Raw genomic sequence first — 14,502 nt, 5'->3', positions numbered from 1 at the left:
TACGGCTAAATGGTCATTATTCCCAATGAAGGGTAGTTAGTGGGTCCCACAGAGGTCTGTACTAGTACCGCTGCTTTTAAACATATTTATAAATGATCTCGATATGGGAATAACTAGTGAGGTAATTAAATTTGTTGACGACACAAAATTATTCAAAGTTGTTAAATCACAAGATCATTGTGAAAAACTGCAAGAGGACCTTATGACATTGGGAGACTAGGCATCCAAACGGCAGATGACGTTTAATGTGAGCAAGTGCAAAGTGATGCATATGGGAAAGAGGAACCTGAACTATAGCTACGCAATGCAAGGTTCCATGTTAGGAGTCACTGACCAAGAAAGGGATCTAGGTGTCATCATTGATTGATACATTGTAACCCTCTGCTTACTGTGTAACGATGGCTAAGAAAGCAAATAGAATATTAGGTATTATTAGGAAAAAAATGGAAAACAAAAATGAGGATGTTATAATGCCTTTATATCGCTCCATGGTGCGACTGCATCTCAAGTACTATGTGTAATTCTGGTCACTGCATCTCAAAAAAAGATGTGGTGGAATTAGAAAAGGTACAGAGAAAGGTGACAAAAATGATAAAGGGGATGGGAAAACTTCCCTATGAGGAAAGGCTAAAGCGGCTAGGGCTCTTCAGCATGGAGAAAAGAAGGCTGAGGAGAGATATAATAGAGGTCTATAAAATAATGAGTGGAGTGGAACAGGTAGATCTGAATCGCTTGTTTACTGTTTCCAAAAATACTAGGACTAGGGGGCATGCAGTGAAGCTACAAAGTAGTAAATTAAAAACAAATCGGAGAAAATATTTCTTCACTCAATGTGTAAACTCTGGAATTTGTTGCCAGAGAATGCAGTAAAAGCAGTTAGCTTAGCGGGATTTAAAAAAAGGTTTGGATATCTTCCTAAAAGAAAAGTCCATAAGCAATTATTAAGATGGACCAGGGGAAAAAAATCAAATGTTTATTTCTAGGATAAACAGCATAAAATCCAAGTTACTGTTTTGGGATCTTGCCATGTACTTGTAACTTGGACTGGCCACTGTTGGAAACAGGATGCTGGGCTTGGTGGACCTTTAGTCTGACCCAGTATGGCAACACTAATGTTCTTACAGTCCAGTTCCTGCATTTCCCCACATGCCACATATACACACATTTCTCATACTTCCACACCTACATATAATTCCCATGGACACACCCCTAGCTCCCTCCTTCATATATGGACACACACACACAAATACACATCCAAACATCCGTGTAAATTTTGCATACTCTATGGCTCTAGGTTTCTTTTTCCTCCTTCAGCACTCTGTGCTATTTTTCTGGATAAGTAGAAATTCCCAGCATTGTACATTCTCTGTATTCTAGAGTCTGCACTGTGTGTAGTCCCTAAGTAAACGTGAACAAAATTATTCCAATGGGTAAACTGAGCAGGACTGACATGGACATCCCACAGCAGAGACATACATGGAACCTGAATGCTTCACTCCTACAATTCAGCTCTTATGAGTTCAATAACAGATGAACCACTAGACTACTTCTTTCACTCCATGGGCTGTTGACCTGTGTGGAACACTGTGGCTATGGACTGACCAACATTTTTCCCAACAGAACATCAGCAACTAGAGAACTTGGGGGTTGGGCTGGACGTTCGTTTGTTTTGTCCCTCTAAGCTCTAACCAATAAAGGTGAGAGAGAAAAGGAGAACACCTATCTAATTTTAATACTCTGCCAAATTACTATAAATTCTCTGGCTCTGTGCTAGGTCTGTCATAGTTCAAACAGTGGCAACACAGCAACATTTCTGCATCATCCTGTCTAGCCCTGGAACTTTCAAGCCGTTTCTGTACTGACCTCTAGCAGAGCTTGTGAGTAAAATCAAGAGATTCTGTTCCTGAGATTTCTGCTCTCTCTCTCTCTCTTTGTTTTATCAGTATTTCAATAGCACTTGAAATGATAAACATAAACCAGCCTTGCTTTTGTGATCTTTGAACCTTCTTTTAGAGAATTGGGGTCATTTTCCCTGTTACTGTTTCCTTGACATTTTGTTTCACAGACTTAGTTCTCTGTTGTATCTGCTGTCTTAAAATGTTACTGGGTGACCCACATTGAATTTCATTGTTACTGTGCATATAGTGCTCTTTGAGTGTCTGAGAGACTGGCAGAGTGGGAGGAGGGGAAGTTTGAAGGGTGTACATAGTCAGCGTCAGAGGTGGACTGACCATTCGGGCAACCAGGCAGAGCCCAAGGGCCCAGAGGCTTTAGGAGGCCCAGAGGCTCTGCCCGGATGCCCGGTGTGCCGCTGGTAATCTAGTGGCCTATGCGGGGGGAGGGGATATGTTCTTTTCTAGTTGGTCCGCTGGGCTGCCACTATTCCCCCCCGCCCAGCACCACCGTATTTTAAAAATGGCGGCCAAGACTCCCTGTGGAAGTCTCACAAGACTGTGGAGACCTGCAAGACTACAGCGGGAAATCTCGGCCGCCATTTTGAAAACATGGCGACGCCAACAGGCAGGGGAATAGAGGCAGTGCAGCGGACAGGAAAGAACTTGCCCTCCCCCCTGCAGAGGCCACCAGACCACCAGGACTCCTCAGGTAGGACCGGGGCAGCAGGGGCATTGGCTACAGTGGCAGGGGTGGCAGGGGGGTGTTGGGCAGCAGCTGGGTGGAAGGCCCATACCACCCTCAGTGCCCGGGGGTCCAGACCATCCTCAGTCCGCTCCTGGCCATCGTGATTATGTTATATTCAAACCCACCCCCTTTCCTTTTCCTGTTCAGTTTTGATAATGTTCTAATCCTAGGAGACAAGTTTTACTCATAAAGGCAGTCATACAGATTATGAATGACAAATATGGACATAGCACATTCTGCAGCATGGAGGCGTTGCTGTTAGTGTCTCATAATGCATGAAACAGCCACTTTGAATAATGCAAGAGGTGTTCAGAGTGATGGGGCAGATGGAGAAAGTGACACAGGAGCACAGGAAGCAGAGAGCAGAGGGCACAGGGGATCAAGGTGGGACAGAAGCAGGTGGAGTCTTGGAGAAATAGCACTGAACAAAAAGGAAGACACAACAACCAGAGAAGAGAATGACACTGGGATGGTGACAGAGACTATGGGGACGGGACAGGGACAATGCCTGTGGGTACGTGCTGGGCAGACTTATACGGTCTGTGCCAGAGCCGGTGGTGGGAAGTGGGACTGGTGGTTGGGAGGCAGGGATAGTGCTGGGCAGACTTATATGATCTATGCCCTGAAGAACACAGGTACAAATCAAAGTAGGGTATACACAAAATTAGCACATATGAGTTATCTTGTTGGGCAGACTGGATGGACCGTGCAGGTCTTGGACCGTGCAGGTCTTTTTCTGCCGTCAACTACTATGTTACAATGTTATGTCATTCTCTACTTTGAACTGGACCATTATTTATGTTCGAGTGATGCAGATCACTGTGTTTTCATTTTTTGGAAAAACAAGCAAAAATGCTGGCCACAACTGTCAAAATTTGTATGGGGGATCATCTGCATCCCTGCTATCAACACGTCTTCTGAGAAGACATTTTCTATTGCAGGAAGGACTGTGGAAAACAGGAGAGTTAGACTAAATCCTGATTGTTGAAGTCATCACTCACTCATCCACAGATTAAAAAATCAAAACAGTGCTTCATAGGGCATATTTCTTCACCGCTAGGGAATACAGAGCGGGTTGTATTTTGTACCCCTGGACATTTTAAAAGGGTGGATTAGGGTTCCTTGGGGTAGGAAAAGTCAGCTATTGTTGGAGCTGGAAGGGTAGAGGGTGGAGGTGGGTTATTATAGTTGCTCGTTGTGATTATAGTTTTTGTGATTTATAAACAACAGTTACACAGGATATTGTTCCTTTTTGTACTTTAAATATAAAATCATAAGTGTTCAAAGCTTCTGCAGATGAGGACAGAGCCTGCGGTGATGGTGCAGGGACAGGGATAGAGCCTGCAGGGATGGGGCAGAGACAGAAACAGGGCCCGCGGGGATGGGGCAGAGACAGAAACAGGGCCCGCGGGGATGGGGCAGGGACAGAGTCTGCTGATACAGAGACAAACATTTTCCCTGTGTCATTCTCTAATTCAGAGTAAGGAGATAAAACTCCAGAGTAAGGAAGCACAGTGAAGAACTGAATGGAAAGGTGAAGAAGCAAACAGTGAAACAGGGCAGCAAGGAACAGCAAAAGGGAGAATTTGTCATTCATGATAAAGTATAGTTAAGTCACATGCACATACAGGAAACTAGTAGCAAAAACTGAACTTACTGAAGAAGTGGCCTCTTGACAGGCAGACTCCAGAGGGTGGTGGTTATCAGAATTTACTCAGAGGAAGGAAAGGTGAGTAGTGGCGTGGTGGAGTATGTGGAGTCCTGCATATAGCAATCTGGATTAGGATGGGCTGGAAAGAGCTTCCACGGAAACTTCAGTAATTACGAATGTGAGGACAGTGACGGGCAGACTTTTACGGTGTGTGTCCTGCAAATGACAAGACGGATTTGGATAGTCTGGAGTGGGCTTTGATGGCAACTCCAGTAGTTGAGGACAGAGGCAGGCGGACTTCTATGGTCTATGCCCCTGAAACACCAAAGAAAGACCATGATCAACTATATAATATCACATTCATTCTTGATTTAATCTTGAATTGATAATGAATGTGACTATTGGGCAGACTGGATGGACCATTCAGGACAGGTCTTTATCTGACATCACTTACTAGGAAGGAATTAGCTACAATTAAAGAAGCATCCAGGATTACTTATTTCCCAGCCAATTTACTACCACCACTTCCATGGAGAATGAAACAACAGAGGAATAGATGGGTCACAGTAGGCTCTGGTAGACTAAGATCTGTGAGACAGAAGCACTCACCCTCCCAACCTTTGCCCCTGTCAAATTCTTTTGCTGCGTTGCATCATCACGATGCTAGATAAAGAAGTACTGTGGTGGAACCAGAGGCAATGAAAGTAGCACAACCCAAGAAACATCCCCCAAACAATGACAGATTGGTGAAAAGCAGAAAACTCTTACTGCTCAGAGACTCCATTATCAGAAGCATTAACTTAGGAATACAATTCAAGGGTTCAAATCTGGTGAAATGCCTTTCAGGATCTTCAGCTACCAGATGTACCGACCAAATACTGAAAGTGATCCGAGAAGAGAGCAAGGCTTCAAACCCTGATGTTGTAATTCACCTGGGGACAGATGACCTGGCCAACAATAGCAAGTTTACAGCACAGAGAGCGTTCCAGAAGCTTGGGGAGGGACTGAAATCTTTGGTTCGGACTGTGACTTTTTCTGAAGTAATTCCTACTTGGGGGAAGGGAGAGGAAAGACTATGCAAAACAATGGAATTCAATAAGTGGTTTGAGTCTTGGTATAAAGAAGAAGGTTTTAGATATATAGGAGCATGGGGTAATACGTGGAAAAAGAATAGGCTGTACTGTAATGATGGGCTACATCTTTCTGTTATGGGAAAAAGGATCCTTGGGGAAAAATTCAGACAGTACGTTTCTAGACATTTAAACTAGAGTGTTGGAGTGACAAAAGGAAACAAGGGAATTCGGAAAGTCACCCCCAGAATAAATATGATAAGTACATAAGTAATGCCACACTGGGAAAAGACCAAGGGTCCATCGAGCCCAGCATCCTGTCCACGACAGCAGCCAATCCAGGCCAAGGGCACCTGGCAAGCTTCCAAAACGTACAAACATTCTATACATGTTATTCCTGGAATTGTGGATTTTTCCCAAGTCCATTTAGTAGTGGTTTACGATGTAAATATAGAAAACCACCTAAACTCACTAAGCACATGGAAAGCAATGAGCACAAATGCTCGTAATCTAAGTAATAAGGTTCAAGACTTGCAAGCCCTGATGTTTGAAGAAAACTTGGCTATTGTTGCTATTACAGAGACGTGGTTCAACGATTCCCATGAATGGAATGTGACCGTACTGGGCTATAATCTTTTTAGGAAGGATAGAGAAGGCCGAAGAGGTGGAGGAGTGGCGCTGTATGTGAGAGACAATATCAGAGCGGCTGAAATGCGGGGAACCTGGGGAATGGAAGAAGCTTTATGGATTGTCGTCGAAAGAGAAGACAGAACCTGTATCCACACAGGGGTTATCTACAGACCTGCGGCACAAATGGAGAAGTTAGACAAATATCTGATAGAAGATATTCAAAAGATTGGTATGAAAAGGGAGGTGCTACTATTGGGAGATTTCAATTTGTCTGGCGTGGATTTGAACGTCCCGTCTGCGGAATCAGAAAGAAGTAGGGAGATTGTGGATGCCTGTCAAAGTGCCTTGCTTAGACAAATGGTGACTGAACCCACGAGGGAAGGGTCGATGCTGGATCTAGTGCTCACGAATGTAGGAAGTGTTTTCAATATCCAGGTCAGTACCCACCTATGTAATAGTGATCATCACACCATATGGTTTGATTTAAAGGCAAAGGTGGAGTGCAGATGCACAAAACTCAAAGTACTGGATTTCAGACATAGTAAATGACGACAGATAAAAACCTGTACGGTCCATCCAATCTGCCCAACAAGATAAACTCATTTTACATGGTATGTGATACTTTATATGTATACCCGAGTTTGATTTTCCTTGCCTTTCTCAGGGCACAGACCATAGAAGTCTGCCCAGTACTGTTCTTGTACTAAGTTCTGAAGCTAACATCGAAGCCCCTTAAAATTTACACTCCAGCCCATCCCTATCTATTCAGTCACAATCAGGGCATAGGCCGTAGAAGTCTGCCCAGCTCCTGTTTTGTTTCCCAATTACCAGTGTCGCCACCCAATCTCTGCTAAGATTCCATGGAACCATTCCTTCTAAACAGGATTCCTTTGTGTTTATCCCACGCATGTTTGAATTCCATTACCGTTTTCATCTCCACCACCTCCCACGGGAGGGAATTCCACATATCCACCACCCTCTCCGTGAAAAAATACTTCCTGACATTAGTCCTGAGTCTGCCCCCCTTCAACTTCAATTCATGTCCTCTAGTTCTACCGCCTTCCCGTCTCCGGAAAAGGTTCATTTGCGGATTAATACCTTTCAAATATTTGAACATCTTTATCATATCTCCCCTGTTTCTCCTTTCCTCCAAGGTATACATGTTCAGGTCGGCAAGTCTCTCCTTGTACGGTTTGCAATGCAAATCCCATACCATTTTTGTAGCTTTTCTTTGCACCGCTTCCAGTCTTTTTACATCTTTAGCAAGATACGGCCTCCAAAACTGAACACAATACTCCGAGGGAAACATTTCACAACCTGATACAATCAATGGTACTAAGCCCTAAGCCATGCAGACTATTGCAATGGAATTTATGCGGGATGCAAAGAGCAAACCCTAAAGAAAATTCAGAAATTCACTCAAAATATGGCAGCATATTAAAAAATTCACTCAAAATATGGCAGCAAGACTCATCTTTGAAAAAACAAGATTTGAAAGCGCAAAACCCCTCCGCGAAAAACTACACTGGCTCCCAATCAAAGAGCGCATTACCTTCAAAATCTGCACTATGGTTCACAAAATTATCTACGGTGAAGCACCGGGATACATGACAGAACTGATCGACCTACCAACAAGAAACGCATCCGAGTCAACACAAATGTACCTAAATCTCCACTACCCAAGCTGCAAAGGACTCAAATTCAAATCAACTTACGCATCCAGTTTTTCATACATCAGCACACAAATGTGGAACGCACTACCAAAAGACCTGAAAACCACATATGACCACTTACACTTCAGAAAATCACTTAAGACCCACCTGTTTAAAAAGGCATACCCCACCGACCCAACATAAACGCCTGATATCAGTGACACAACAACACTAAAGTTCGTAATGGCCATCACACAACTCTTAAGCTGTACGATCCCTTTATGTAGTCCTACAACATGAACCTTATCCTCCACAACATCACCTTGTATTTGTTTACTCCGGAGTCTGCAAACAGCTCTCCGGCACTATGTAAGCCACGTTGAGCCTACAAATAGGTGAGAAAATGTGGGATACAAATGTAACAAATAAATAAAATAATTCCTAGCATCCTGTTTGCTTTTTTGGCCGCTGCCACACACTGAGCAGAAGATTTCAGTATATTATTCGCAATGACACCTAGATCCTTTTCTTGGGTGCTGACCCCCCAAGGTGGACCCTAGCATCAGGTAACTGTGATTCAGATTCTTCTTTTCAATGTGCATCACCTTGCATTTGTCCACATTAAATTTCATCTGTCATTTGGACGCGCAGTCTTCCAATTTCCTAAGGTCTTCCTGCAATATTTCACAGCTCGCATGTGTTTTAACAACCTTGAATAGTTTTGTGTCATCTGCTAATTTAACCACCCCAATCGTCGTTCTGATTTCCATATAATTTATAAATATGTTAAATAGCACCAGTCCCACCGGTTAAATAGTACTGATCCCTGCAGTACTCCACTGTTCACTCTCCTCCATTGAGAGTAATAACCATTTAGGCCTGCCCTTTGTTTTCTGTCCAATAACCAATTCCTAATTCACACCAGAACATTGCTTCCTATCCCATGACTCTTTAATTGTCTTAGGAGTCTCTCATGAGGAACTTTATCAAAAGGTTTCTGAAAATCTAGATACACTACATCAACTGGCTCAGCTTTATCCACATGTTTATTCACGCCTTCAAAGAAATTAAGCAAATTCATGAGGCTAGGCTTCCCTTGGCTGAACCCATGCTGACTCTGTCCCATTAAACCATGTTTGTCTATGTGTTCCATAATTTTATTCTTTCTAATAGTTTCTAGTATTTTGACCGGCACTGATAGTAGGCTTACTGATCTGTAATTTCCCAGATCACCCCTGGAACCCTTTTTAAAAATCAGCGTCACATTAGCAACCTTCTAATCTTCAGGTACTAAGACGATTTTAATGATGTTACATATTGCTAACAGCAGATCAGCAATTTCATGTTTAAGTTCTTTGAGTACACTTGGAGTTTTGTATGAGCTTTTCCAGCCTCACAAATGCCTAGTATTTGTTATTTCAATAAAAATTAGTTTGTTTAACTGCTGATGTAATCTTTAAGGAAGTTTTGGGTGTGTTTTCCAGTGGGACCCATATAATTCTGAAGCACCATCAAACATATAAAATGCGAGTGACCGTACTCACCCGCAAATGCGCAGTAGAGACTTCCCTCTCTGTCCCGCCCCCGCGTCAATACGTGATGACGAGGGCGGGACAGAGAGGGAAACTGCGCGAAGGGGAGGGAGGGAACCGCTCCCCCCCCCCCGAGGTCACCGCTACTGCTCTCCCCACCCGGAGTCACCGCCGCCCCTCCCGCCCCACTCCACCCGGCCCGGGCCCTCTCTTCGCTACTGAACTTACATCGCCGAAAACGCAGCAGGGCAGATCAGCTGAGCTGCCGTGGGCCTTCCTTCTCTGCCTGTGTCCCGCCCTTGTGTGACGTATCGTCGGCGAGGGCGGGACACAGGCAGGGAAGGAAGGCCGACAGGAGCTCAGCTGATCTGCCCTGCTGCATTTTTGGTGATGTAAGTTCAATAGCGAAGAGAGGGCCCGGGCTGGGTGGAGGGGGGCGGCGGCGGCGACTCCGGGTGGGGGGAGCGGTAGCGGTGACCTCGGGGGGGGGGGAGCGGTTCCCTCCCTCCCTCCCCTTCGCGCAGTTTCCCTCTCTGTCCTGCCCTCATCATCACGTATTGACGCGGGGGCGGGACAGAGAGGGAAGTCTCTACTGCGCATTTGCGGGTGCAATATGCTGTTAGCAATATATATATATATATATATATATATATATATATATATATATATATATATATATAATCTCCAAGCATGTTAGTCCCAGTTTCTCTTTTTTGCTTTTCTGTCTGTCTTCTGCTCTCTTTCCAGTAGGTGCTGTCCATTTATCCTGTCTCTACCTTCCTCCTATCTTCTTCCATTCCCTCACTTTATCCACTTCTGACATATTTCCTCTTTCTCTCTTTTCTGTCTGCCCACTCAAATTTCTGCCTTCACTCAGTTCTTCACCTATTATTTCACTTAATTTTCCATCTCCTCCTTTCACCCGTAAGCTCTCCTATCTCACTCCTTCCCTGGCCTCCTATTCCCTTCTTTTTCACTCACACCCCATTATTACACTAACAACCTCTGTACTCACCATCCTATTGTCATTCATCTCTTGAGAACCCCCCCCCCCCCCCCCCCCCATGGTCTCTCCCACATGCTTCCACCATTCAAAGCATCTTAATTCCCTTCCCTTCCTCTTCACCCCTATGTTTCAGCTACTCCCTGCCCCCACTCCCTTCCCCTCCACCCCTATGGTTCAGCAACTCTCTGTCTCTTCTCTGTCCCCTTCCGCTTTATGGTCCAGTAATTCTCTGTCCCCTCTCCCTTCCTCTCCGTCCCTATAATTGAGCAAGTCCCTGTCCCCTCTCTCTTCCCCTCTACCCTTATGGTCCAGAAATTCCCTATCCCTCGTCCCTTCCCCTCCACCCCTATGGTCCAGCTGTTCCTTGTCCCCTCTCCCTTCTCCACCCCTATGGTCCTAGAATTTCATCCCCTCCCCTTTCCCCTCCATCTTTATGGTCCAGAAATTCTCTGTCCCCTCTCTGCCCCCTTCCCCCTTATGGTACAATAATTCCCTGCCATTTTATAATTCCCCTCTCCACCCCTAGGGTTGAGTAATTCTCTGTTCCCTCTCCCTTCCCCTCCACCCCTATGGTCCAGCAATTCCCTCCACCCCTATGGTCCAGCAATTCCCTATTCCCTCTCCCTTCCTCTGGACCCTTATGGTCCAGCAATTCTGTCACCTCTCTTCATTCCCCTCCACCCCATAGAGTTGAGTAATTCCATGTCCCATCTCCATTACCCTCCACCCCTATGGGCAAGCAACTCCCTGTTTCCTCTTGGCCCCCTTCCCCCTTATAGCCCAGCAATTCCTTGTCCCCTCTCCCTTCCCCTCCACCCCTATAGTGCTGCAACTCCATGTCCCCTCTCTTTCCCCTTCTTCTTTATGGTTCAGCAGCTACCTGTCCCCTCTCTCTCCCCTTCTCTACTGAAAGTGCAGCTTGAATATTCAGCATGACAATGGCTTGGAGGGGAGAGTGGCTGCAGAAACCCCAGCCAGTGGCAGAGACGCAGCTACATAAATCCCAGTGTTGTGCTCTTTCCTGCATTGGGTAAGCAGCAAACTGAGCACCAGAAGTGATAGCCTGCTATGTGCAGTTTACTGCCTAAGCAACCACAAACGGGTCAGTTCCTGGAGGCTCGTTTGTGCTTTTTTTTTTTGTTGCTTTGGGGTTTTTTGGGATGTACCTGGAACCTTCTCTTTTTTTTACTCAGTTTACAGCTTACACAGTCTTGGAAGGAGGACTACATCTCCTGTGGGTCCAGCATCTCTCACTCTTTTTTTCTCCAACCCCCACAGTCCAGGGTCTCACCCTCTCTTACTCACTGTTTTCCTCCTTCAATGGTCTGGCATCTCCACCTCCCCCAGCCCCTCCCCCATAGTCTGTCTTCTTTCCCGTCTCATCCCTTTTCCCTGACCTGTAGTTCAGCATCTTTTCTGTCCTCCTTCTACATGCACCATTCCTGTCTCCTTCTCTCCCTCCATCTCACCTCATGGTTGTAGCATCTCTCCCCCCCTTCTCTACCCCCTACCACAGGTGCAGCACCTCTCCCTCTTCCATCCTATGTCCCCTCCCTGCAAGTCCAGTACCTCTTTCTCTTCTTCTCTCAGTGCCTCTGCAACTCCAGCACCTTCTCTCTTTTTCCCTAAGCCCCCCCAACAAGTCCAGCACCTTCCCTCTTTTTCCCTCAGCCCCTCCATCTCTCCCTCTTCTTTACTTATCCCCCTTCCACCTTTCTCTCTTCTTAACTCAGGCCCCCACCACCTCTCCCTCTTCTTTCCTCAGTTCACTAGACCTCTCCCTCTTCTTCCTTCAGCAGCCCCCTTGAGTCCAGCACCTCTCCCTCTTTTCTCAGTAACCCCCCCCCCCCCCCCCACGAGTCCAGCATCACTCCCTCTTCTTCCCTCAGTTCCATCCTCCCCACAACACCAGCACCTCTTCCTCATTCTCCCCAGCTCCCCCTCCAATGTGTCCAACTTCCTCTATTGTTGACAGTGGCAGCTATAACAGGCTGTCTGGGCCAACCCAAAGCCTTTATTACTCGGAGATGTTCTGCCCCTTTGATACAACTTCCTATTTAAGTGAGGGCAGGAAGCAGCAGAGGGAATTCTCCAGATCAGATAGACCAAGCAGCCTCTTATGGCTGCTGCTGTCAGCAAACTAGGGAAGTTTGATGCATTGGGGAGGGGCGGTGGGGAAGATAAGGGAGAGGTGCTGGATCTGCAGCAGGAGGGAAGAGCAAAACATGCTGCAGCCTGTAAAAAAAAAAACCCTCTGCTCTTTGTGCTGGCCTTGCGACACACCTCCCAGTGCTTGCAACAGACTAGTGTGTCGCAACACACTTGTTGAGAGCTGCTGCTTTAAATGATGTGGAGGCCGCTGGTCCTGAGCATTTTTATTTTGGGTGGCAAGATCCTACTTTCAAATAGTGCCAGATATTTTGTGAAATAGCATAAAACTCTTCAAAAATTATACTAACAATCTTTATAGCAAACTTACTATAACATAGCAGCCCTTCCCCACCTGTGAAAAGACAGAGCTATAAATATTAAACTGGATCCTACAGCACCAATATACCTGCTCATGGGAAACTGGAACAAGTTGGACTGGTAAAGATTCTTTCACAGACACTACCTGCTACCAGAATCCTTCACTTCAGTCACATACGCAGATCACAGACAGGCCCTCACCTGAATACAGTAAATTAGAGAAACTGAGATCATACTCCATATGCCCTGGCTTAGGAGCGAGTTTCATTCCTGTCATGGTATGCACAAAACTAACCTGTTTGGAGAAATTGCCCTGAAAGAACAGGGAACCACAAAACCATGCACACAAAAACTAAAATGGAGGACATCCCCCCCCCCCCCCCTGCAAAAAAACAGGCTCAATAAGTAGTGCAATACTGCTAAAAGAGAACAGAAATGAGTTTTTTTTCCTACTGTACTCTGCAAAATACAAAAACAAAACAATTATACTTCCCAGACACGATTCCACTTCCTCTCTAAAGCTAGGGGTTACTGCTGGCCAAATGATTTAAGTTACCTGGTAATAAATAGAAATAAATCAAAATACAGAAAAGAAAATAAGATGATACTTCTTTGTATTGGACTAACTTAATAGATCTTTTGATTAGCTTTCAAAGGTAACCCTTCTTCTTCAGATTGGAGATAAGCAAATCCACCTTATTTCCTGACATCAGTGCAGGGCAAAATAGTGGAAACTATTATAAAAAAAATTAAAATTATGGACCACATAGACAAACATTGTTTAATGGGACAGAGTAGCATGGGTTCAGCCAAGGGAAGTCTTGCCTCACCAATTTGTTTCATTTATTTGAAGGCGTGAGTAAACATGTGGATAAAGGTGAGCTGGTTGATGTAGTGTATCTAGATTTTCAGAAAGCTTTTGATAAAGGTCCTCATGAGAAACTCCTGAGAAAATTAAAGAGTGATGGGATAGGAAGCAAGGTTCTGGTGCGGATTAGGAATTGGTTATTGGACAGAAAGCAGAGGGTGGTTATTGGACATTTCTCTCAATGGAGGAGGGTGAACAGGGGAGTGCCACAGAGATCAGTACTGGGACCGGTGCTATTTAACAAATTTATAAATGATATGGAAATCGGAAAGAGTGAGGTGATTATATTTGCAGATGACACAAAACTATTCAAGGTTGTTAAAACACGAGTGGACTATGAAATATTGCAGGAAGACGTTAGGAAATTGACTGGACATCCAAAAAGCAGAAGAAATTTCATGTGGACAAATGCAAGGTGATGAACATAGGAAAGAATAATCTGATAATCTGAATCATAATTACCTGATGCTAGGGACCACCATGGGGGTCAGCATTCAAGACAAAGATCTTGGTGTCATTGTAGATAATACGCTGAAATCTTCTGCTTAGTGTGCGGCAGCAGCCAAAAAAGCAAACAGGATGCTAGGAATTACTAGGAAAGGGATGGTGAATAAGACCAAAAATGTTATAATGCCTCTGTATTATGTTCAGTTCTGGTCGCCGTATCTAAAAAAAGATATAGCGGAATTAGAAAAGGTTCAACGAATAGCAACCAAAATGATAAAGGGGATGGAACTCCTCTCGTACCTGGCAAGATCCCCAAAAAGTACAAAACATTTAATTCTGCTTATCCCAGAGGTTCTCCTGTTGTTAAAAATGTTGCCGATGTGAAAGATAAGTGTAGATATGATTTTTCAATTCTTAAGAAAAATGTTAAAAAATCTTTTGAAAAATAAGCAGTAGGAATTTTAAAAAAATTAATGTGGGCTGATATATGAAGATTTGCGGCTCAACCATTTTCCTTGATGGACAGTGAACATTGAA

At 44.7% G+C, this 14,502-nt stretch overlaps 1 protein-coding gene across 1 annotated transcript in view; it reads left to right on the top strand.

Annotated features, from left to right (window-relative positions):
• The first annotated feature begins 1,793 nt into the window (after positions 1–1,793).
• LOC115466341 (5-beta-cholestane-3-alpha,7-alpha-diol 12-alpha-hydroxylase-like) overlaps positions 1,794–14,502 on the top strand; it is a 29,953-nt gene continuing 17,244 nt past the window's right edge. The window contains exon 1 of the mRNA XM_030197532.1: positions 1,794–1,877. The gene's annotated coding sequence lies outside the window, so the exon portion shown is untranslated. The remainder of the gene's footprint in view (positions 1,878–14,502) is intronic.

This window comes from Microcaecilia unicolor, chromosome 1, assembly GCF_901765095.1.
Source record: "Microcaecilia unicolor chromosome 1, aMicUni1.1, whole genome shotgun sequence".
Taxonomy (NCBI): domain Eukaryota; kingdom Metazoa; phylum Chordata; class Amphibia; order Gymnophiona; family Siphonopidae; genus Microcaecilia; species Microcaecilia unicolor.
Note: the sequence above shows the minus strand (reverse complement) of the source record. Positions and strands in the feature narration are given on the sequence as shown.